The 22,941-nt window shown below is 43.6% G+C and overlaps 1 protein-coding gene across 1 annotated transcript in view; it reads left to right on the top strand.

Annotated features, from left to right (window-relative positions):
- Positions 1 to 11,319: 11,319 nt before the first annotated feature.
- The window catches only part of LOC126354787 (uncharacterized), a 117,024-nt gene continuing 105,402 nt past the window's right edge, over positions 11,320 to 22,941 (top strand). Inside the window, exon 1 of the mRNA XM_050004695.1 lies at positions 11,320 to 11,700. The gene's annotated coding sequence lies outside the window, so the exon portion shown is untranslated. The remainder of the gene's footprint in view (positions 11,701 to 22,941) is intronic.

Here is a 22,941-nt window from a genome sequence, read left to right as displayed (position 1 = left end):
AATCAACTTTCATTCAAGATTAAAATATACCCAAGTATTATTGTTTTCGTCACGAAATATTAAACATCTATTTAAATTTTGTACATTTAATTCAAGAACTAAACTCTAGAACTATGGTATACCTATGAAGAACTCTAAAAGAAAATGTATATTTCTCGAAAGTCGAGTGCCAACTTCACATGAATCCGACAGAGAGCATTTGCTAACAGCACAACATCGCCTGCAGCGCTTCTCCTGGGTTCGTGACCATACTGGTTGGACCATAGACTACTGGAAAACCGTGTCCTGGTCAGATGAGTCTCGATTTCAGTTGGTAAGAGCTGATGGTAGGGTTAGAGTGTGGCGCAGACCCCACGAAGGCGTGGATCCAAGTTGTCAACAAGGTACTGTGCAAGCCCGTGGTGGCTCCATAATAGTGTAGGCTGTGTTTACATGAAATGGACTGGGTCCTCTGGTCAAACTGAACGCATCAGTAACAGGAAAGCTACTTGGAGACGATTTGCAGTCATTCATGGACCCCATTTTCCCAAACAGCGACGGAATTTTTGTGTATGACAACTCGCCATGTCACAGGGTCAGAAATGTTCGCGATTGCTTTGAAGAGTATTCTGGAGAGTTCGAGCGAATGATTTGACCACACAGATCGCGCAACATGAATGCCATCGAAAATTTACGGGACATAATTTTGAGGTCAATCCGCGCACAAACGCATCCATCGGCATCACTTCCGGTATTGCGGACGGCTATAGAGGCAGCAAGGCTCGATATTTCTACAGGGGACTTCCAGCGACTTGCTGAGTCCATGCCATGGCGAGTTGCTGCTCTAGGCCGGGCATAAGGCAGTCTGAAACGACATTAGAACGTGAGCCGTGACTTTCTACATCCACATCTACATTTATACTCCGCAAGCCACCCAACGGTGTGTGGCGCAGGGCACCTTACGCGCCACTGTCATTACCTCCCTTTCCTGTTCCACTCGCGTATGGTTCGCGGGAAGAACGACTGCCTAAAAGCCTCCGTGCGCGCTCGAATCTCTCTAATTTTACATTCGTGATCTCCTCGGGAGGTATAAGTAGGAGGAAGCACTATATTCGATATCTCATCCACAAAGGCACCCTCTCGAAAACTGGACAGCTAGCTACACCGCGATGCAGAGCGCCTCTCTTGCAGAGTCTGCCTTACCAACAATTAATTTTGCATTATCATTCCACTTCAAATCGTTCCGTACGAATACTCCCAGATATTTTACAGAAGTAACTGCTACCAGTGTTTGTTCCTCTATCATATAATCATACAACAAAGGATCCTTCTTTCTATATATTCGCAATACATTACATTTGTCTATGTTAAGGATCAGTTGCCACTCCCTGCACCAAGTGCCTATCCGCTGCAAATCTTCCTGCATTTCGCTGCAATATTCTAATGCTGTAACTTCTCTATATACTACAGCCTCATCCACGAAAAGCCGAATGGAACTTCCGACACTACCTACTAGGTCATTTATATATATATTGTGAAAAGCAATGGTCCCATAACACTCCCCTATGCCACGCCAGAGGTTACTTTAACGTTTGTAGACGGAGCGGTCTAAGGCGCTGCATACATGGACTGTGCGGTTGGTCCCGGCGGAGGTTCGAGTCCTCCCTCGGGCAGGGGTGTGTGTGTGTTTGTCCTTAGGATAATTTAGTTTAAGTAGAGTGTAAGCTTAGGGACTGATGACCTTAGCAGTTAAGTCTCATAAGATTTCACACACATTTGATTTTTTTTCTTTTGGACGTCTGTAGACGTCTCTCCATTGAGAACAACATGCTGTGTTCTGTTTGCTAAAAACTCTTCAATTCAGCCACACAGCTGGTCTGATATTCCGTAGGCTCTTACTTTATTTATCAGGTGACAGTGCGGAACTGTACCGAACGCCTTCCGGAAGTCAAGGAAAATGACATCTACCTGGGAGCCTACCTTAGTGTATAATCCTAAACGATTCTGCTCTGTCAGAGTCCGTAGAAAACATGGCATCTTTGTACAGCGTAGAAGTTGATAAGCATGATTTGAGACAAGAAATTTTGCACTTAAAAAGATCCATGCAGCTAAATTTGGGTCTGAGCCACTTTCCACTATGCACCTTCTGAATGCTATTCGTTGGTGCACTTTTAATAACGTAGGGTGCTTTCAAATATAATGGTAGCCTTACGGATTTTATGAATTTTGATTGTTACTGTTGGCCAAGCAGTGCTGCCATTCAGCTTTCTTGCAAGAGTTAAGAGCAAACTGTTTGAGAACTACAACGAGGCAACGGCAGCTTGTTGGATTAGCTCTGGTCACAACTGAGTCAGAGATAGCTCAGTCATTACATCATACCGGTATTATAAGGAGAGTTCAGATTTACAAAAAGCTAGATAGAAAATAAAATTTGGTAAGTATCGAATTTATGTAAACTGCGAGCAACAAAAAAGTTTCTTAAAAATTCGTTGTCTGACTTTTTTTACATTAAAATTTTCCTGACTTGATCCAGGAAACCGAAGTTTAATGTATAATTTGGGGGAGGAGCCTAAGAAAGTTTCCCCGGTGCCAGAAAATCGTGGAGCCAGCGCTGGACGTAGTATAGTCAATCAGGTAATGATGGGAAGTGCAGCAGGTAAAAATTGTAGCGAGAGAAAAAGCAGAATCAAATGGACGTATTACTTGAGTTATGCGGAGAAATGAAGACACTTGCAAAGGATAGACTGGCGTATGGAACTGCAGCAAATCCAGTCCTCCGACTGAAGACAGCGGCAACAACAACAAAAACAACAACTCGTTGTTGCTGTTGCGGTCTTCAGTCCGAAGACTCGTTTGATGCTACTCTATCTTGTGCAAGCCTGTTCATCTTTGAGAAACTACTGCAAACTACATACGTCTGAATCTGCTTGCTGCATTCATCTCTCGGTCTCCCTCTACGATTTAACTCCTCCCTCTACTTGCCTCCATAGTACTCCAGTACATCCCTTGATGTCTCAGAATATGACCTACCAACCGGTCCCTTCTTTTAGTCAGATAGTGCCATAACTTTTTTTTCTCATTAATTCTGTTCAGTACATTATCATTAGTTAAGTGATCTACCGATTTGTCAGCATTTTTCTGTAGCGCCACATTTCTAAAGCTTCTATTCTTGTCTTGTCTAAACCGTTTATCGTCTATTTTTCACTTCCACTTACGCTGGATACAAATAGTTTCAGAAAAAGATATCCTGACACTTAAATCTATGCTTGATGGAAACAAATTTCTCTTCTTCAGAAGCTCTTTTCTTGCCCTTGTTACTCTACTTCGGCCATCATCAGCTATTTTGTTGCCCGAATAGCAAACCTCATTTACTCCTTTAAGTCTCTCGTTTCTCTTACCATCACCTCATTTAGTTCGACTACATTCCATTACTCTTGCCTTACTTTTGCTGATGTTCATCTTATATCCTCCTTTCAACATCATGTCCATTTTGTTCAACTGCTCTTCCCTGTCCTTTGCTGTCTCTGACAGAATTACAATGTCATCGGCAAACCTCAAAGTTTTCATTTCTTCTCCATGAATTTTAATTCCTACTCCTTATTCTTCTTTTGTTTCCTTTACTGCTTGGTCAGTATACAGATTTAATAGAATCAGGGAGAGGCTACAACCCTGTCTCACCCCCTACCCAACCACTGCTTCCCTTTCATGCCCCTCGACTCTGGTAACTGCCGTCTGGTTTCTGTACATGTTGTAAATAGCCTTCACCTCCCTGTATTTCACACCTGCTACCCTCAGAATTTCAAACAGTGTGTTCTAGTCGACATTGCCAAAAACTTCGTCTAAGTTTACAAATGCTATAAAAGTAGTTTTTCCTTTCCTTAACCTACAGGGTGACAATTATTGAACTACGTGGAAAAAAAACCTAAAGTAGTTACAAACTGCAGCTTGCGAAATCTTTATTCAACATGTGAACTTCACTACAGATACTCGGATTCAGGTTATGACATGTTCGATATGCCTGCCATCATTGGCGATGATGTGGCGGAGACGAATAGCGAAATTCTGCATCACCCGCTGAAGTGTCGGAATACCGATGCTGCCGATGACGTCCTGAGTGGCTGTTTTCAGCTCAGCAGTGGTTTGGGGTGCTATTGCTGTACACCTTGTCTGTAATACAATCTCACAAAAAGGAGTCGCATATATACAGATCCGGAGAATATGGCGGCCAACCGAGACCCGTGCCAGTGGCTTCTGGGTATTCCGGAGCCAGAATGCGGTCCCCAAAGTGATCCTCCAGGACATCACTCTCCTGCTTCGATGGGGTCGAGCTCCGTCTTGCGTGAACCACATCTTGTCGAAATCAGGGTCACTTTGGTTAACGGAGATGAAATCGTCCTCCCAAACCTTCTTGTACCATTCGGTAGTCACCGTGTCATCAAGTAATATCGCACCGATTATTCCGTGAATGGACACCACACAGTCACCCATTGAGGGTGAAGAGAACTTTCTATACAAAATTGGCCACTTATCGATAAACTGCCTATTGCCTACTGCGGGCTCAAAAAAATGGTTCAAATGGCTCTGAGCACTATGGGACTTAACATCTGTGGTCATTTGTCCCCTAGAACTTAGAACTACTTAAACCTAACTAACCTAAGGACATCACACAACACCCAGTCATCACGAGGCAGACAATATCCCTGACCCCGCCGGGAATCGAACCCGAGAACCCGGGCGTGGGAAGCGAGAACGCTACCGCGCGACCACGAGATGCGGACATTGCGGGTTCTTCGGCCGACCTTCGTCTGATGATTTTCCTGAGGTTTCACCAGCACGAATGGCTGGCACTGGCAAGCTGCTGCTTCGCACATGAAATTCCTCTTCTTGAGGATGTAAAGGAGGAGTTTGTTGTCGTTAGACATTTACTCCACTTAGATGGGATGAGGTTTGCTGGGACGTTTGGGGATAACTGGGATGGTTGTGCGTAATGGATACGTATGATTGCCGGTCGGAGACAGGCGATAGGTCACGTGAATTGACAGGTATGCGTCGGTTAGGGGCCTTTACTTGACTGGCCCTGTCGACGCCTGGGGCTGTCAGTCAGCGACTGACAGAGCGGATATTTGATGGTGATGATGATGGTGATGGGTGTCAGGCGCGGTGAGGAGGGTCTTCTAAGTCCTCCTGCCGTCAGGGTGCCTCTTCTTGTTGTCCTTCTTCTTCTTCTTGTGGAATGTGTCTGCTTGTGACACTTTCGGATGTGTCACATCCTCCCAGTTGGCGTCTTCGGCGGTCCTCGCCCCTTGTTCTTGACTTGCGTTCTCTTCTTCTTGTTCCTGTTGTTCTATTGAGACGAAGAGAGCTTCCCACTGGACAGGAGTGAGAGGAGGGCGGGCGTTGTAGGACCTGAGAGTATCCAAGTGAATGGACACTACCTTCTGCAGCTGCGTCTTGGAGAGGGGGCAAGGGGCCTCCTCCATAATGACGATTCTCTGAGCGGCTGCGTCTTGTGTTTCCACCCTCGTGGCTTCCTGTATTGCTACGGGTTCCACGGGGGCGGCAGTCTGCGTGTTAGCATCCTTCTTCTGTGCTGGGTGGGGCTGGCTGGCCAATGCATCACGGAGACTGTGCACCAGCAGCCGAGCCTCGGCTAGCTCAGCTTGTAGTGTTGCCCTCTCTTCCGCCATTGCGGCTTTGAGGGCAGCAATTTCTTCATCGGCGGCGGCGCGGACCCTGGCGCACGCCTCGTTGACTGCGTCAGGTGGTACAGCCACGTCATCGGCCACCAAGGATCCGCCAAAGGCTGGGGGTGGCGACGACGCAACGACCTCGGCTGTCTCCGCCTTCTTGGTGGTCTTCTGTCTCTGTCTAGCCTTGTCGCAGCGGCTCCAGTTCTTGATGTAGCTGCAGCCGCGAGAGTTCGCGGCATGAGGGCCGCCACAATTGGCGCAGCAGCGTGTGGCGTCTTTCTTGGGGCAGTGGCGCGAATCGTGTGCTTGCGCACAACGAAGGCATGCCACTGCATTACGGCAGTACTTGGCGACATGGCCAAGTTTTTGGCAGCGATAACACTGCTCCTTCCGCTCTGCCGTCTTCTTGTGTTCCCCGCGTTCTGATGCGCCGAGCACGAGGCCCAGCAATTGCAGCAGGGCAGCAGCTTTGCCTCCAGTTCCGCGTCGTCCGTACATGCTGGGGAGCTAGCGCTAACATGCAGCGATCAGCTCACCTCCGCAGCCTGAGCGGGAATCTGGCACTGGCAAAGCTTCACCCTCCATTGCCGGTGGTGAACTGGAGCCGCGCTCGCGGCCGCAGACTATATGTACCTGGCGCGCCAACGTCCGAGGACTTTCCCAAAGGTCATTTTCGTTGCGGTTCTCCTCTTGCTAGCTGCGACAGTCGTTCGCTGCAGTACGGGAAGCCAGGATCCGTTTACCTTGTGGATTTCTTCTTTCTTGTTGAAGCTATTCTCGTGTTTGCGTTTTTTCTATAGCTTCTCTGAACAAGCGGGTGCGATACTTCTACTCTACAGAAAGAACTTCCGTGTCGGAGAATTTTACTACGTGGTCGGTCTCCCACAGTGCGTGCTCTGGCACGGCCGATTACGCAAACACGGCGTAAAGATGATTTTAAAAACCGACTGAGAAGATCAAAGAGTGTCTTAGATCGGCAAAGGAGAAAAGGGACGCACTTGCAATATCGGAAATATACCGCATACCATGCACGTGCGGAAAAGTTTATGTCGGAATGACTGGACGATCGATCAACATCAGGGTCACAGAAGCGACAATGCAGTTTGGGGTTGTTCAGCCAAGGTATAGAAGTACACAAGCACTGGAACAGCTTCAACAAGAAAGAGGAAAGCCTTAAGGTAAACGGATCCTGGCTTCTCGTACTGCAACGAACGACCGTCGCAGATAGCAAGAGGAGAACAGTACCGAAAATGGCCGTGGAGAAGCCCTTTCGATGTTGGCGCGCCAGATACATAAAATATCCTGCGGCCGCGACCTCTGTTCCAGTTCAGCACCAGCAATGAAGGGTGGAGCTTTGACAATGCCAGCCACTCGTGCTGGCGAAACGTTAGAAAAACCATCAGATGAATGTCGGCCGAAGAAACCGAGACAGAAGCCAATAGGCAGTTTGTCAGACTTCTCTATCGCGAAATGCGGATCCTCAGTCCCCCAAATGCTCCAGTTTTGCTTATCGATCAGCAATCCAAATGAAAGTCGGCTTCGTTGCTATATCAAACCATATACTACATACTAATTCCAATCATGCCCCACGTCTAGTCGTGCAGCCGAACGTCCTAACGCAAGCCGTTCTGAAGTTTTCATGATTTTATTTCATATAGTTCATTAATGGTCACCCTATTTCTTCTATAAAGAGTCGTGGTGTCAGTATTGCCTCGTGTGTTCCCACATTTCTCCGGAATCCAAACTAATCTTCCCCGAGGTCGTTTTCTACCAGCTTTTTCCATTCTTCTGTGTCGTTGTGGTCTTCAGTCTACAGACTGCTTTGATGCAGCTCTCCATGCTACTCTATCATGTGTAAGCCTCATCATTTCCGAATGACTACTGCAACTTACATCCTTCTGAATCTGCTTAGTGTATTCACCTCTTGGTCACCCCCTACGATTTTTACTCTCCACACTTCTTCCCTCCAGTACTAAGTTGGTGATGATCCCTTGATGCCTTAGAAAGTGTCCTACCAACCGATCCCTTCTTCTTGTCAAGCTGTGCCACAAATTCCTCTTCTCCCCAGTTCTATTCCGTACCTGCTCATAATTTACGTGATCTACACATCTAATCTTCAACATTCTTCTGTAGCAGCACAGTTTGAAAGCTTCTCTTCTCTTCTTGTCTAAACTGTTCATAGTCCGATGTTTCACTTCCTTACATTGCTAAACCCCATACAAATACTTTCAGAAAAGACTTATTGGCACTTACATCTATATTCGATGTTAAAAAATTTCTCTTCTTCAGAAAAGCTTTGCTTGCCGTAGGCAATCTACATTAAATATCATCTCTACTTCGACCATCCTCAGTTATTTTGTTCCCCAAATAACAAAACTCGTTTACTCCTTTAAGTGTGTCATTTCCTAATCTAATTCCCTCAGCATCACCTGATTTAATTCGAATACATTCCATTATCCTCGTTTTGCTTTTGTTGATGTTCATCTTATATCCTCCTTTCAAGACACTGTCCATTCTGTTGAGTTGGTGTTTCAGGCCCTTTGCTGTCTCTGGCAGAATTAAAATGTCATCGACAAACCTCAAAGTTTTTATTTCTTGCCCTTGGACTTTAGTTCGCACTCCAAGTTTTTTTTCTTTTGTGTCCTTTACTGCTTGCTCAATATTCAGATTGAATAACATCATGGACACCCTACAACCCTGTCTCTCCTTTCTGTACTACTGCTTCCCTTTCGTGCCCCTCAACTCTTATAACTGCCATCTGGTTTCTGTACAAACTGTAAATAGCTTTTCCCTCCCTGTGTTTCACTCCTGCCACCTTCAGAATTTGAAAGAGAGTATTCCAGTCAATGTTGCCAACCGCTTTCTCTAAGTCTACGAAAGCTATAAACGTACGTTTGACTTTTCTTAACCTATCATCTATGAGAAGTCGTAGAGTCAGTATTGCCCCGTGTGTTCCCACATTTCTCCGGAATCCAAACTGTTCTTCCCCGAGGTCGGCTTCTACCAGTTTTTCCATTCGTTTGTAAAGAATTCATGTTTTTTTGCAACCAATATTTATTGAAATGATACTTCGGTAATTTTCACACTTGTCAACGCCTGCTTTTTTTGGGATTTGAATTATTATATTCTTGTGGAAGTCTGAAGGTATTTCGCTTGTCTTATACATCTTGCCCCCTCCCCCCATGAACCATGGACCTTGCCGTCAGTGGGGATGCTTGCATGCCTCAGCGATACAGATAGCCGTACGGTAGGTGCAACCACAACGGAGGGGTATCTGTTGATAGGCCAGACAAACGTGTGGTTCCTGAAGAGGGGCAGCAGCCTTTTCAGTGGTTGCAGCGGCAACAGTCTGGGGATGATTGACTGATCTGACCTTGTAACACTTACCAAAACGGCCTTACTGTACTGGTACTGCGAACGGCTGCAAGCAAGGGGAAACTACATCCGTAATTTTTCCCCGAGGGCATGCAGCTTTACTGTATACATGGAGAGCTCATAATGGTCGCCTGGTCGTAGGTATTGCTATAATCGTACTATTTCACTCCCATTTAGGGAGCTTGTTAGCACCTGAAGTTAGGTTGGCGCCATTAAAATGCATTGTGGTAATCGCTGCTGCTTGCTGGATAGCTACTGTGTCCCAATGCTGGCTCTAAATCTGGTTGTCTAGGGGTAAAAAGATGAGGTCCCGTGTTTTTTATGTGCTTTTGATGATAAATAATAAGCGAAACCAACAAATATTTAAACTTCAAATATTTATTACTCTGGTGGCCATCTTAATTACACTGTCCACCAAAGACAATGACACCACACAAAGTAGCATTTCTTTTACATGTTCTTTGCAATGTTTATGCACCTTGAACAATAACACACATACACTTTACCAAAGTGACATTCAGACTCCGCTCCCGACCCTTCTTGCTGCTTGTATTTATAACCTTGTCAAAGAACTACTAAGAAGAGATATAGTTTATAAGTCACATGTACATCTGTTACCGTAATTTGTGCAGAAAAGTTATTAATTTATATCGAGTGACATAATTTAACAGGTTATTAAAATGACAGACAGATTTGTTGACTCGACAAAATAATTCATTGTTACAAAAAGGCCGTTTTTTAGAAGTTTGTCAATTGATTTCTCTCATTTGCATAAATAAGTAAATAACATGAATTATTCAGAATTACATTGGTTTTCGTCTAATATAGGAGTGTTTACGTGAATATCGAGTGAAAAAAGTCTAGTGAACAAATAGGTTTCACTGGATGATTTTTATTTAAGGAGATCCAAAATACCTAAGTTGGCCACTATTTTTCGTACTTCATATTAATTACTTAAGATGAACTTAGTGATTTTACATGATGACATTTGCTGTGTCAGTGGTCAAGTGATACCAACTTTTGTGTGGGTCAGTTATTCAGTATAATTTAATGGGTTGACTGTTTATGGAGGCATGATATGCAATCATTGTTAACATACACAATAACTATTCTCTAATCATAAATAGTTGTTAAACTGGTTGAATTTGGAGGGTATCGCATACTTCGGTAAAGTAAAGCCTTTAATAGACTCCGTCCGGAGTAGGTATTAAAATCCATGGAGAAGAAATAAAAACTTGGGGTTCGCCGATGACATTGTAATTCTGTCAGAGACAGCAATGGACTTGGAAGAACAGTTGAACGGAATGGACATTGTCTTGAAAGGAGGATATAAGATGAACATCAACAAAAGCAAAACGAGAGTAATGGAATGTAGTCAAATTAAGTCACGTGATACTAAGAGATTAGATTAGGAAATGAGACACTTAAACCAGTAATGGAATTTTGCAATTCGGGGATCAAAATAACTGATGATGGTCGAAGTAGAGAGGATAGAAAATGTAGACTGGCAATGGCACAGAAAGCGTTTTTGAGGAAGAGAAATTTGTTAACATCGAGTATAGATTTAAGTGTCAGGAAGTCGTTTCTGAAAGTATATTTATGGAGTGTAGCCATGTGTGGAAGTGAAACATGGACGATAAATAGTTTGGGCAAGAAGAGAATAGAAGCTTTCGAAATGTGCTGCTACAGAAGAATCCTGAAGATTAGGTGGGTAGATCACATAACGAATGAGAAGGTACTGAATAGGATTGGGGAGAAGAGGAGTTTGTGGCACAACTTGGCTAGAAGAAGGGACCGGTTGGTAGGACATGTTCTGAGGCATCAAGGGATCACAAATTTAGTATTGGAGGGCAGCGTGGAGGGTAAAAATCGTAGAGGGAGACCAAGAGATGAATACACTAAGCAGATTCAGAAGGATGTAGGTTGTGGTAGGTACTGGGAGATGAAGAAGCTTGCACAGGATAGAGTAGCGTGGAGAGCTGCATCAAACCAGTCTTAGGACTGAAGACCACAACAACAACAGGTTCCGTTACAAGCTGCATCAAACCAGTCTCAGGACTGAATACCACAACAACAACAATACACATCTTGCTCACAGAATGGAAGAGTTTTGTCACGGCTGGCTAAATGTAAATAGTAACGATCTTTCAGCAGATCCTTGGGTTACTGCCCAGATTGCTTTTACGTCTGTCAGATTCGCCCCGCGATTAGGGAATCGCAGCGGCCACGACAGGTACTGCCGGCGAGTGCCGCCGGAGAGCGACTGCCCGGCCGCAGTCCCCGCCTCAAGGTCAGCCGGCTGCACGAAGCCCCCTTGTTCGTTTTGGCGCCGCCTCGCACGGATGCCAACGTCTGAGCGGCAGCAGAAGTGTACCTCGTAGCCACCACCCAGGCGGCCACCCCGAGCCACAGAAACCGCTGCCGTAATCCCTCGCCCCCTTTGGAGTTTCCCACCCAGTAGCCTCGAACGCCCCCAGCCATAGCCGTGGCCGAAGCCTTTGGACGAGTCGCTGCCGCTCGCAGCGTGCACAGCCGGCCGCCGGGTTGGCACTGCGCATGCGCGGAGCGTTGACCGCGCTCCAGGCACCGGAGTCCAGCGCAGCGTCCCGCGCCGACGTATCGCCAGCGCCGCCGCCGCCCGCGCCTTCTCAAGCAGGTGAGTGCGTTTGCTTTCCTCTGCTACCGTAACACGTGGACTGCACGTGCGCGCAAATGCCGCCGCCTTTGCGCCGGCTGTCTAATGTCGCCTCGGCGACGAGCACGCACTATCGTGTAGCCGAAGTGCTCAGTGACCTGACGTAACCGGTGCTGTGGGAACAACGTCAGACTACAAAGGCTGCCCGGCGAGCAGGCCTTTAAATAAGAAAACTGGAGAGGAATTCCGCGTTATGCAAGGCACGGGTCTAGTTTTGTTTTACCCAGACGTGCTGCAGCCTTTTAAGTGCTACCTTCAATGACACTCTTGTTTATTTCCTTTCCGAAAAATTGTTACATGTTAACCTCTTGTGTAATTATATGAATATTGGCTCAAAAATTTTTACATTTGCAAAAGAAGGTGATCATTACACGTCACATGTCTTCCATTAGTTAAGACACATATCACTGAGTTGAACGAGTGTATGTTGTTCTTTTAATGTCTTTAAAGGTATTAGTTTTACATTAAATTTGAAAATAATGCGGATACTCATTTGTTTACATACTTCAAACGACGTTGTTGCTTGAGTACTATTGCTTTAATTCTACCACATTTTCTACAGCCTGTCATCTTCAAACAAGCGAAACGTTTTCTATGTACTGTTTGTCGTTCATTTCCGACTGAGACTCGCTATATATATCGCAGTATTTAACGTGTTACTGGTTCTTTGATGCTGCGGTGTAACTTCACTTGACTGTACTTGTTTATTTTGTTGTTGTAGTTTCTCGTCGTTACACATGCACTTGTCAGTCAAGCGCAAAATATCTGTTGCCGTTTCATATGTTGTTGTAGCTATGTTGTGTCGATTTGTTAATTTTTGTTTTTGTTACGTTTTGGCGCGTGATTTAAAGTGTTGTTGACGTTTGAGATGTTTAGCTTCGCGAGCGCGCGCGCGCGCGCGCGCGTGTGTGTGTGTGTGTGTGTGTGTGTGAGAGAGAGAGAGAGAGAGAGAGAGAGAGAGAGAGACACGGGGGGAGGGAGAACGGAAGGGGGTGGTAGAGGGAGAGAGGGAGGGCGAGAGACGGGAAAGGGGGGGGGGGGGGCGAAAGAGTTATGGAGAGGCATGTAGAATGAGTGGTCTGGACTAAATGTACAGATTTTGATTTTAGAGTGTAACCACGTACTGTTTGGGGCAGATATTGGCTGTAACAATTTTCAAGTCAGTTTCTAATTTCGTGGGGTGGTGATGTCGTGGAATTAGATCACCAGCAAATGTTGATTAGGTGCTGTTATTTTCCAGTGCTCTGATATGTTCTATATGTCTGGTTCTAAAATTCCTACATGTTTGGCCCATGTACTACAGGAGCAAACAACGTTGACACTCCGGGCGGTGCCTGATGGGAGTGACCGCAAAGGCATTTCCCATTTACAGTCGCTCCCATCAGCTACCGCGCCGAGTGTCAACTCTGTTTGCGCGAACAATTTACAGAGTGATAGCAACTGAAGAAGGTTAATTGGTGTATATCAGAATGGCTGTATTTATCAGTGTCGGTCGTATGTATAGCGACCCTGTTCTGTATTGTGTTGCTGGTTCAGTAGACCTATGCTACAGTGTATTCTTGTTATTTTAGTATGTTGCCCACCCCGTACCTAACGAATTCACGCCACAGTGTAATAAAACACTCATTGCTACAATGACAGAAGTGAGAAGTGTATAGATAACCTGTCGTTGTCTCCCCCCCCCCCCCCCCCTCCGCCATATCTCTCTCTCTCTCTCTCTCTCTCTCTCTCTCTCTCTCTCTCTCACACACACACACACACACACACACACACACACACACACACACACACACACACACAAACTTCAACAACACTTTCAATCATTCAATCACGCGCCACGCCCTAAGAAAACAAACACGTAACGAAACAAACGAAAATCCTATTGCTACAACGCGTGAAATGGTGGCAGATACTTTGAGCTTGACTCACAAACTGTACAAAAAGCATGTGTAACAACAAGAAATGACAATAGCAAAAAAAAAGATACTTTAACACTACACAGTAAAGTGAAGTAACACTGCAACGTCGAAAAACAGGAAGTAGCATGATAAATAAAACGATATACATAGCGATTCTCAGTCGGGAATGGACAATAAACAGAAAATAGAAAACGTTTCACTTATTTGCAGAAGGCAAATTGTATGCGGTATAATTAAAGTACCCATCATACACAAGTAACGGCGTCGTGTGAGTTATGTATGTATTTATCTGTATAATTTCCAAATTTCCTATACCATAAAGCTGATACCATGAAACATATTGTAAGTGAACAACATACAATGGCTCGACTCAGTGACGTGTGTCGCAAATGTATACTGTGTGGAAATTAATGTAAAATGTGTGACACCTAATGATCGCTTCCTTTTACAAATGTAAATATTCATGCAACATGCACAAGATGTTAACATGTAACAATAATTTTTCAGAAAAGTGCTACAACATGTCTTGGATACAACAAAACTAAGACGGTGTTTTGTATAACGCGGAATTCCTCTCCATTTTTTCTTAGCAAGCACAGAAAGAAAAGCTACAGTATCCAAAAGACGATTCGGCCTTTTTATCCCGAGACGAGCTCTTGTGTGTACTGCATGTTAAGCAATTTCGTTTTTTGTTTAGCTTTAGTGTACGTCCACTTTGTTTCTCATACAAACATGCTTTGGCAAATAAGTGCCATCGTTAAGCGTTTATTATTTATTTATTTATTTATTTTTCATGTTGACAATCGATCAACAAGTTAGTAGTGCAAATGTCTCTATCGGAAGTGAATTGTTTGGTATTTGCGGGACCACCTCGACGCAAATTCTTTACCCCCAATCAAGATTCAGCGATATCTCGTAATCATCAAGGCTTTTACTGTGACATACGACAAGTAGGTTGTTACACATCAGAAAAATAAGATATAAATATAGTTTTGATTAATTTCATGCATATATTCATATAGTACATTTTATTTATTAGTTTTAAATGTTGGGGTACTGTACCCATTACGGTTTATCATGAGCAGTGTGACACGTTTCATGAGTTCATCCTCATTTTGAAGTGCTTGCCAGGCTATATCAGAATTAGACAGGATCCCTTTGTCTGTATTATCCTGCCTCGCTGTTTACCAACAGTCGTCCTTGACATGTTGTTGTTGTTGTTGTTGTTGTTGATGTTGTTGTTGTTGCCTTCAGTCCAAACGCTGGATGGTTGCAGCTCTCTATGCTACTCTATCCTGTGCAAGGCTCATCATCTCCAAATAACTTGTGCAGCCTGCATCCTTCTGAATCTGCTAATTGTATTCATCTCTTGGTCTTCATGTACAATTTTTACCTGCCACACTTCCCTTCTGTACCAAGCTGGTGATCCCAGGATGTCTCAGAATCTGTGCTATCAACCGATACCTTCTTCTAGCCATGTTGTGCCACAAATTTCTTTTTTTCCCCAATTCTGTTTAGTAGCTCCTCGTTAGTTATTTAATCTACCCGTCTAATCTTCAGGATTCTTCTGTAGCACCACATTTTAAAAGCTTCTGTTCTCTTCTTGTATACAGTAGAACATCGCTAATTCGGCTGGTCCGACTGCCCGCTTAATCCGACAATCCCATTCCGGTGTGTCTTTATGCATACCAGGAGTCGCTAGTCATTGTGCTAAAAACTTGAAGTGCGTTTGTTATAGACCTTCAGTACATCAAATAATGCTCTACGTTTACATCAACAAACATTTCGTAGATTAGGAAATGGCAAAACATCCCAGCAAAATCGAAGTTGTCGTCTGCTAAGCAAAATAACATTACAAACCTTTTTTCGTCCTGCTTAAGAGCATAACAGTTAAGTGCAAATCAGTTGTGTGTTAGTCCAACACTGAAATAAGGTATGTGGAGTAGTTACACGTTCAAACAGTACCTTACCGTATGATACAAACGTATTTCACAGTACAGGCACTACTATACGGTACAAGCATTACTGTTCATAACAATTTCGTGTAAGATTTTTTAATGTGTCGACATTTGCTTTTCGTTTTGTTACCGTTTTAACATGGAGCAACATTTCATACAGTTATTTCCAGTTGAAAATTAAATTTGTACTGCACTGAATTACCAGTTACGGGTCCTTAAAAGTGATCCTCTGATAGTCCGATCCTTTTGTGTTCCGACCATGCTTCCGGTCCCATAGTGGGTGGATTGGCGTGGTTCTACCGTACTTTCAGAACAGACTTCCTAACACTTAAACCTATTTACGATGTTAACAAATTTCGCTTCTTCCGACTAGGTTTTCTTGTCGTTGCCTGTCTACATTTTATATCCTCTCTACTTTGGCCATCATCCGTTACTTTATTGCCTAAATAACAAAACTCATATACTACCTTAAGTGTTTCGTGTCTTAATGTAATCTTCTCAGCATCACCTGGCATATTTCGAATACATCCCATTATCCTTTTTTGTTGTTGATATTCATGTTATTCCTTCTTTCAACATCGTGTCCATTCCGTTCAACTGCTCTTCCAAGTCCTTCGCTGTCTCTGACAGAATTACAATGTCATCGTTAAACCTCAAGATTTTTATTTCTTTTCCCTGAACTTCAATTCCTACCCCTAGTTCTTCTTTTGTTACCTTTACTGCTTGCTCAGTATACAGATTGAATGACATCGACGATCGGTTACAGCCCTGTTTCACTCCCTTCTCAACCACTATTCCCCTTTCATACCCGTCGACCCATATAGCTCCCGTCTGGTTTCTGTACAAGTTGTAAATAGCCTTTCGCTCCCTGTATTTTATCCCTGCTGCTTTCAGAATTTCGAAGAGAGTATTACGGTCAACATTGTCAAAAGCTTTCTGTAAGTCTACAAATGCTGTTAACGTAGGTTTGCCTTAACCTACCTTCTAAGATAGGTCGTAGGGTCAGTATTGCCTCCCGTGTTCCTACATTTTTCCAGAATCCATACTGATCTTCTCCGAGGACGCCTTCTACAAGTTTTTTTTCCATTCTACTGTAAAAAATTCGTGTTAGTATTTTGCAACCACGACGTATTAAGCTGATAGTTCGGTAATTTTAACACCTGTCAGCAACTGCTTTCTTTCGAATTTTAATTATTACATTCTTATTGAAGTGAAAGGGTATTTCGCCTCTGTCATACATCTTGCACAGCAGATTGTAGAGTTTTGTCATCGCTGGCTCTCCAAAGACTAGTTTTGAATGAATGTCGTGCTCTCGGAGCCTTGTATAGACCATCTATATATTACTACTACATTGCAGCTTTACTTTCTTTGCTAAAGACTGGTTTTTCATCTGATCTCTTGATATTTATTGGTGACGCGTGAAAAATAAAAAAAGTAAAAGTTACTGTAATGAATGCAAGCATCGATCTAATCAAGATACTTCAGATGAACGTTTTCCACTGTGCAACTCAATTCTTGTTGTTTTAGAGTAATTAAAAAACATGTTGATGGCGAAATTGCGCTGAAAGTAATTTAGGAATAACAAACTAAGTGTTTGAATCAACGTGAGCTAAGAATTACGATATTACTTTCTGCGGAACAGAGATCAGTCAGGAAATGACCTTAAATGTGCAATGATAATTATTTCGCAAGTATGGCATGTTGTTAATGGAAAGTAAAAAACTGTTCAAATGTGTGTGAAATCTTATGGGACTTAACTGATAAAGCCACTAGTCCCTAAGCTTACACACTACTTAACCTAAAGCATCCCAAGGACAAAAACACACACACACACACACACACACACACACACACACACACACACATATATATATATATATATATATATATATATATATATATATATATATATATATATATGCCGGACGGAGGACTCGAACCTCCGCCGGGGCCAGCCGCACAGTCCGATGCTGCGCCCTAGACCGCTCGGCTAATCCCGCGCGGCGATGGAAAGTAGAAGCGAGCACATATGTCATAGCAAATTATTTTAATACAGAAAAATACTGTTGTAAATAATTTCTCAGTCTAGGTTGGTTTCGACACATCATTCGGCTTCAGTCGCCCATGGAAAGATTTTGATACCTGTAGGCACTCCAACATTTCTGACGAGAGTGATCTCGATATATTTTGATGCAGTCGTAAGCCAAGAATCATTCCATGGACTGCTGAGAACGGCTGATAAGACGAAACCGATACGGCCTCGGAGTATTTTGTGCGACCTCTGTTACGTGAACATTGTGTTCCATAAACACCACACACACGACAGCGTAACTTGAGAATCAACATATGTCGCGAAGCCACAGATTTGCAAAGCAGACTAAAATAGCAGACTGTATAACAGGAATAACTTCGACAAATATAAACAATAATAGGAATAATAATAATTATTCTTATTCTTATTGTTATTACGTGTGGCTCAATAGCCGGGCACAAGTCTTTGAACTCCGTACTGGGGAAACAGGACCTAGTGCTAAGCGTTGGATCTGAACCACGTGTCGTTTCTGAGGACTCTTCACATCGTTCAGACGTGAAAGTTAGATTCAAGTCTCAAAATTTCCATGGTCTGGCCGGAAATAAATATCATAACCACACGTTTTTCAGGCATTAGCTTTAGCACTCGCGAAGGAGAATACAAAATGCGGATATCTTTCCACCTCTCCATACTTACCGATCACTGATGTTATTAATTTATTAAGTCCTCTCTGGTGAAATGGTAATTCAGCATCTTCAGCTACAAAATAAAAAAGGAAAGGGGGGGGGGCGGACTAGATTTATCTATTCTCAGTGAAAACAGCTGATTCATATGGAAAGGTGAAGTATCAACGTAAACAATTAAAGCCAAAATGCTCAATTGTGTTATCAAACGTTCCTTCACAAAAGAGTACACGTGGCGTTACGCAGCAGATGCATCAATGTTCAAAATGGCTCTGAGCACTATGGGACTTAACATCTGAGGTTTTCAGTCCCCTACAATTACAGCTACTTAAACCTAACTAACCTAAGGACATCACACACATCCATACCCTTGGCAGGATTCGAACCTGCGACCGTAGCGGTCGCGCGTTTCCAGACTAAAGCGCCTAGAACCGCTCGTCCACAACGGCCGGCCATCAGCGTTCGGCAGCTCTTGTTGTTCATGGCGTTGAAATGTTCTGCAGTCGTCAAGTATCGTCAAGAAGTGTTCGGTGTTTGCTTTGCATTAATAGCAACGGCGCGTTACTTCTGAATAAGAGATTTGCAATAAAAGTATCGTCAAGTGTCACCGTTCATCATCTGGGAAGATAACGTTGTGGAGCAAAACATTCCTGGTAATTTGACAATAGTAATGGACAGAGCGCCATACCACACTGTTGCGGTACATACATCAACAATGCAATGGAGGAAACGGAAGGTTTTGCTGTGGGTATAAAGAATTGTTGCATGCGATGAAGTTGAACCTAACACGTATAAAGCGAAGTTACTGGAACTTACAGTGCCGTATAAGCCAAAACTTCACGACGAACTGGCTTTACCTGAAGAGCATAGTTTAATCAGGCATCCTCCGTATCATGCTCGTTTAAATCCGACAGAGTGCATGGGCCTAGGTGAAAAGTAATTTGGCAAAACACAACAAGAAGTGTGTGTTCATTGAGACTGAAATGTTGACATAAGAAGCCACTGCAAATGTTACACGAGAGGACAGGTCTTCATTTGTCGGCCATACCAAGAACACAACTGAGGAGACATTGATTCATGAAGGACTGTGGAGAGTTTTGACGAACACGTAGCCGGCCGAAGTGGCCGAGCGGTTCTAAGCGCTTCAGTCCGGAACCGCGCTGCTGCTACGGTCGCAGGTTCGAATCCTGCCTCGGGCATGGATGTGTGTGATGTCTTTAGGTTAGTTAGGTTTAAAGAGTTCTAAGTATAGGGGACTGATGACCTCACATGTTATGTCCCATAACGCTTGGAGCCACTTGAACCATTTTAGAATATATTCAAGCATACTGGGATCAGATGTAAGTGAGCGCACTAGAATTTGACGTAAAGACGAACTATACTATGGAATATAACATACCTTCAAGCACAATGGGATCATATCTACCTTCAGCAGAAAGTATGTTATATTCCATGGTATAATGGATATTTTATAACTGAAGAAACTGCAAAAAGGTGGGAATTTAAGGAAATGGGACCGGGATAAACTGACTAAACCAGAGATTGTACAGGGTTTCAGGGAGAGCATAAGGGAACAATTGACAGGAATGGGCAAAAGAAATACAGTAGAAGAAGAATGGGTAGCTTTGAGGGATTAAGTAATGAAGCCATCAGAGGATCAAGTAGGTATAAAGATGAAGGCTAGTAGAAATCCTTGGGTAACAGAAGAAATATTTTAATTGATGAAAGAAGGAAATATAAAAATGCAGTAAATGAAGCAAGATTACAAACGTCTCAAAAATGGGATCGACAGGAAGTGCAAAAAAGATAAGCAAGGATGGCTAGGGGGCAAATGTAAACATGTAGAGGCTTACCTTACTAGGGTAAGATAGATACTGCCTACAGGAAAATTAAAGAGACTTTTGGAGAAAAGAGAACCACTTGCATAAATATCAAGAGCTCAGATGGAAATCAAGTTCTAAGCAAAGAAGGGAAAGCAGAAAGGTGGAAGGAGTATATAGAGGGTCTATACAAGGGCGATGTGCTTGAGGACAATATTATGGAAATGGAAGACGATGCAGATGAAGATGAAATGGGAAATACGATACTGCGTTATTTTTATTTTTTTAACAGAGCACTGAAAGACTAAGTCGAAACAAGGCCCCGGGAGTAGACAACATTCCGTTACAACTACTGACAGCCTTGGGAGAACCAGTCTACATCAACATCTACATTTATATCCCGCAAGCCACCCAACGGTGTGTGGCGGAGGGCACTTTACGTGCCACTGTCATTACCTCCCTGTCCTGTTCCACTCGCGTATGGTTCGCGGGAAGAACGACTGCCGGAAAGCCCCCGTGCGCGCTCGAATCTCTCTAATTTTACGTTCGTGATCTACTCGGGAGGCATAAGTAGGGGGAAGCAATATATTCGATACCTCATCCAGAAACGCACCCTCTCGAAAGCTGGACAGCAAGCTACACCGCGATGCAGAGCGCCTCTCTTGCAGAGTCTGCCACTTGAGTTTGCTAAACATCTCCGTAACGCTATCACACTTACCAAATAACCCTGTGACGAAACGCGCCGCTCTTCTTTGGATCTTCTCTATCTCATCTGTCAACCCGACCTGGTACGGATCCCACACTGATGAGCAATACTCAAGTATAGGTCGAACGAGTGTTTTGTAAGCCACCTCCTTTGTTGATGGGCTACATGTTCTAAGGACTCCCCCAATGAATCTCAACCTGGCACCCGCCTTATCAACAATTAATTTTATATGATCATTCCACTTCAAATCGTTCCGTACACATACTTCCAGATATTTTACAGAAGTAACTGCTACCAGTGTTTGTTCCGCTATCATATAATCATACAATAAAGGATCCTTCTTTCTGTGTATTCGCAATACATTACATTTGTCTATGTTAAAGGTCAGTTGCCACTCCCTGCACCAAGTGCCTATCCGCTGCAGATCTTCCTGCATTTCGGTGCAATTGTCTAATGTTGCAACTTCTCTGTATACTACAGCAGCATCCGCGAAAGGACGCATGTAACTTCCGACACTATCTACTAGGTCATTTATATATATTGTGATAAGCAATGGTCCCATAACACTCCCCTGTGGCACGCCAGAGGTTACTTTAACGTCTGTAGACGTCTCTACATTGGGAACAACATGCTGTGTTCTGTTTGCTAAAAACTCTTCAATCCAGCCACGCAACTGGTCTGATATTCCGTAGGCTCTTACTTTATCAGGCGACAGTGCCGAACTGTATCGAACGCCTTCCGGAAGTCAAGGAAAATGGCATCTACCTGGGAGCCTCTATCTAATGTTTTCTGGGTCTCATAAAGAAATAAATCGAGTTGGATCTCAAACGATCGCTGTTTCCGGAATCCATGTTGATCCCTACAGAGTAGATTCTGGGTTTCCAGAAATGACATGATACGCGAGCAAAAGACATGTTCTAAAATTCTACAACAGATCGATCTCAGAGATATAGGTCTATAGTTTTGCGCATCTGCTCGACGACCCTTCTTGAAAGCTGGGACTACCTATGCTGTTTTCCAATCATTTGGAACCTTCCGTTCCTCTAGAGACATGCGGTACACGGCTGTTAGAAGGGGGGCAAGTTCTTTCGCGTACTCTGTGTAGAATCGAATTGGTATCCCGTCAGGTCTAGTGGACTTTCCTCTGTTGAGTGATTTCAGTTGCTTTTCTATTCCTTGGACGCTTACTTCGATGTCAGCCATTTTTTCGTACGTGCGAGGATTTCGAGAAGGAACTGCAGTGCGGTCTTCCTCTGTGAAACAGCTTTGGACAAAGGAATTTAGTATTTCAGCTTTACGCGTGGCATCCTCTGTTTCAATGCCATCATCATCCCGGAGTGTCTGGATATGCTGTTTCCAGCCACTTACTGATTTAACGTAAGACCAGAACTTCCTAGGATTTTCTGTCAAGTCGGTACATAGAATTTTACTTTCGAATTCACTGAACGCTTCACGCATAGCCCTCCTTACGCTAACTTTGACATCGTATAGCTTCTGTTTGTCTGAGAGGGTTTGGCTGCGTTTAAACTTCTACATCTACATGACTACTCTGCAATTCACATTTAAGTGCTTGGCAGAGGGTTCATCGAACCACAATCATACTATCTCTCTACTATTCCACTCCCGAACAGCGAGCGGGAAAAACGAACACCTAAACCTTTCTGTTCGAGCTCTGATTTCTCTTATTTTATTTTGATGATCATTCCTACCTATGTAGGTTGGGCTCAACAAAATATTTTCGCATTCGGAAGAGAAAGTTGGTGACTGAAATTTCGTAAAAAGCTCTCGCCGCGACGAAAAACGTCTATGCTGTAATGACTTCCATCCCAACTTGCAGTGAAACTCTCTTTGCTTTCGCAGTAGTTTCCTAACTTTGTTGTTGGACCACGGTGGGTTTTTCCCGTGACTCGCAGTATTACTCGGCACGTACCTGTCTAAAACGCATTTTACGATTTGCCTTGAACTTTTTCCATAAACACTCAACATTGTCAGTGTCGGAACAGAAATTTTCGTTTTGATCTGTTAGGTAGTCTGAAATCTGCCTTCTATTACTCTTGCTGAACAGATAAACCTTCCTCCCTTTT

The sequence above is a fragment of the Schistocerca gregaria genome, chromosome 3 (assembly GCF_023897955.1).
Source record: "Schistocerca gregaria isolate iqSchGreg1 chromosome 3, iqSchGreg1.2, whole genome shotgun sequence".
In the NCBI taxonomy this organism is placed as follows: domain Eukaryota; kingdom Metazoa; phylum Arthropoda; class Insecta; order Orthoptera; family Acrididae; genus Schistocerca; species Schistocerca gregaria.
The sequence above is the reverse complement of the archived record's forward strand: the minus strand, read 5'-3'. Positions and strand labels throughout refer to the sequence as shown.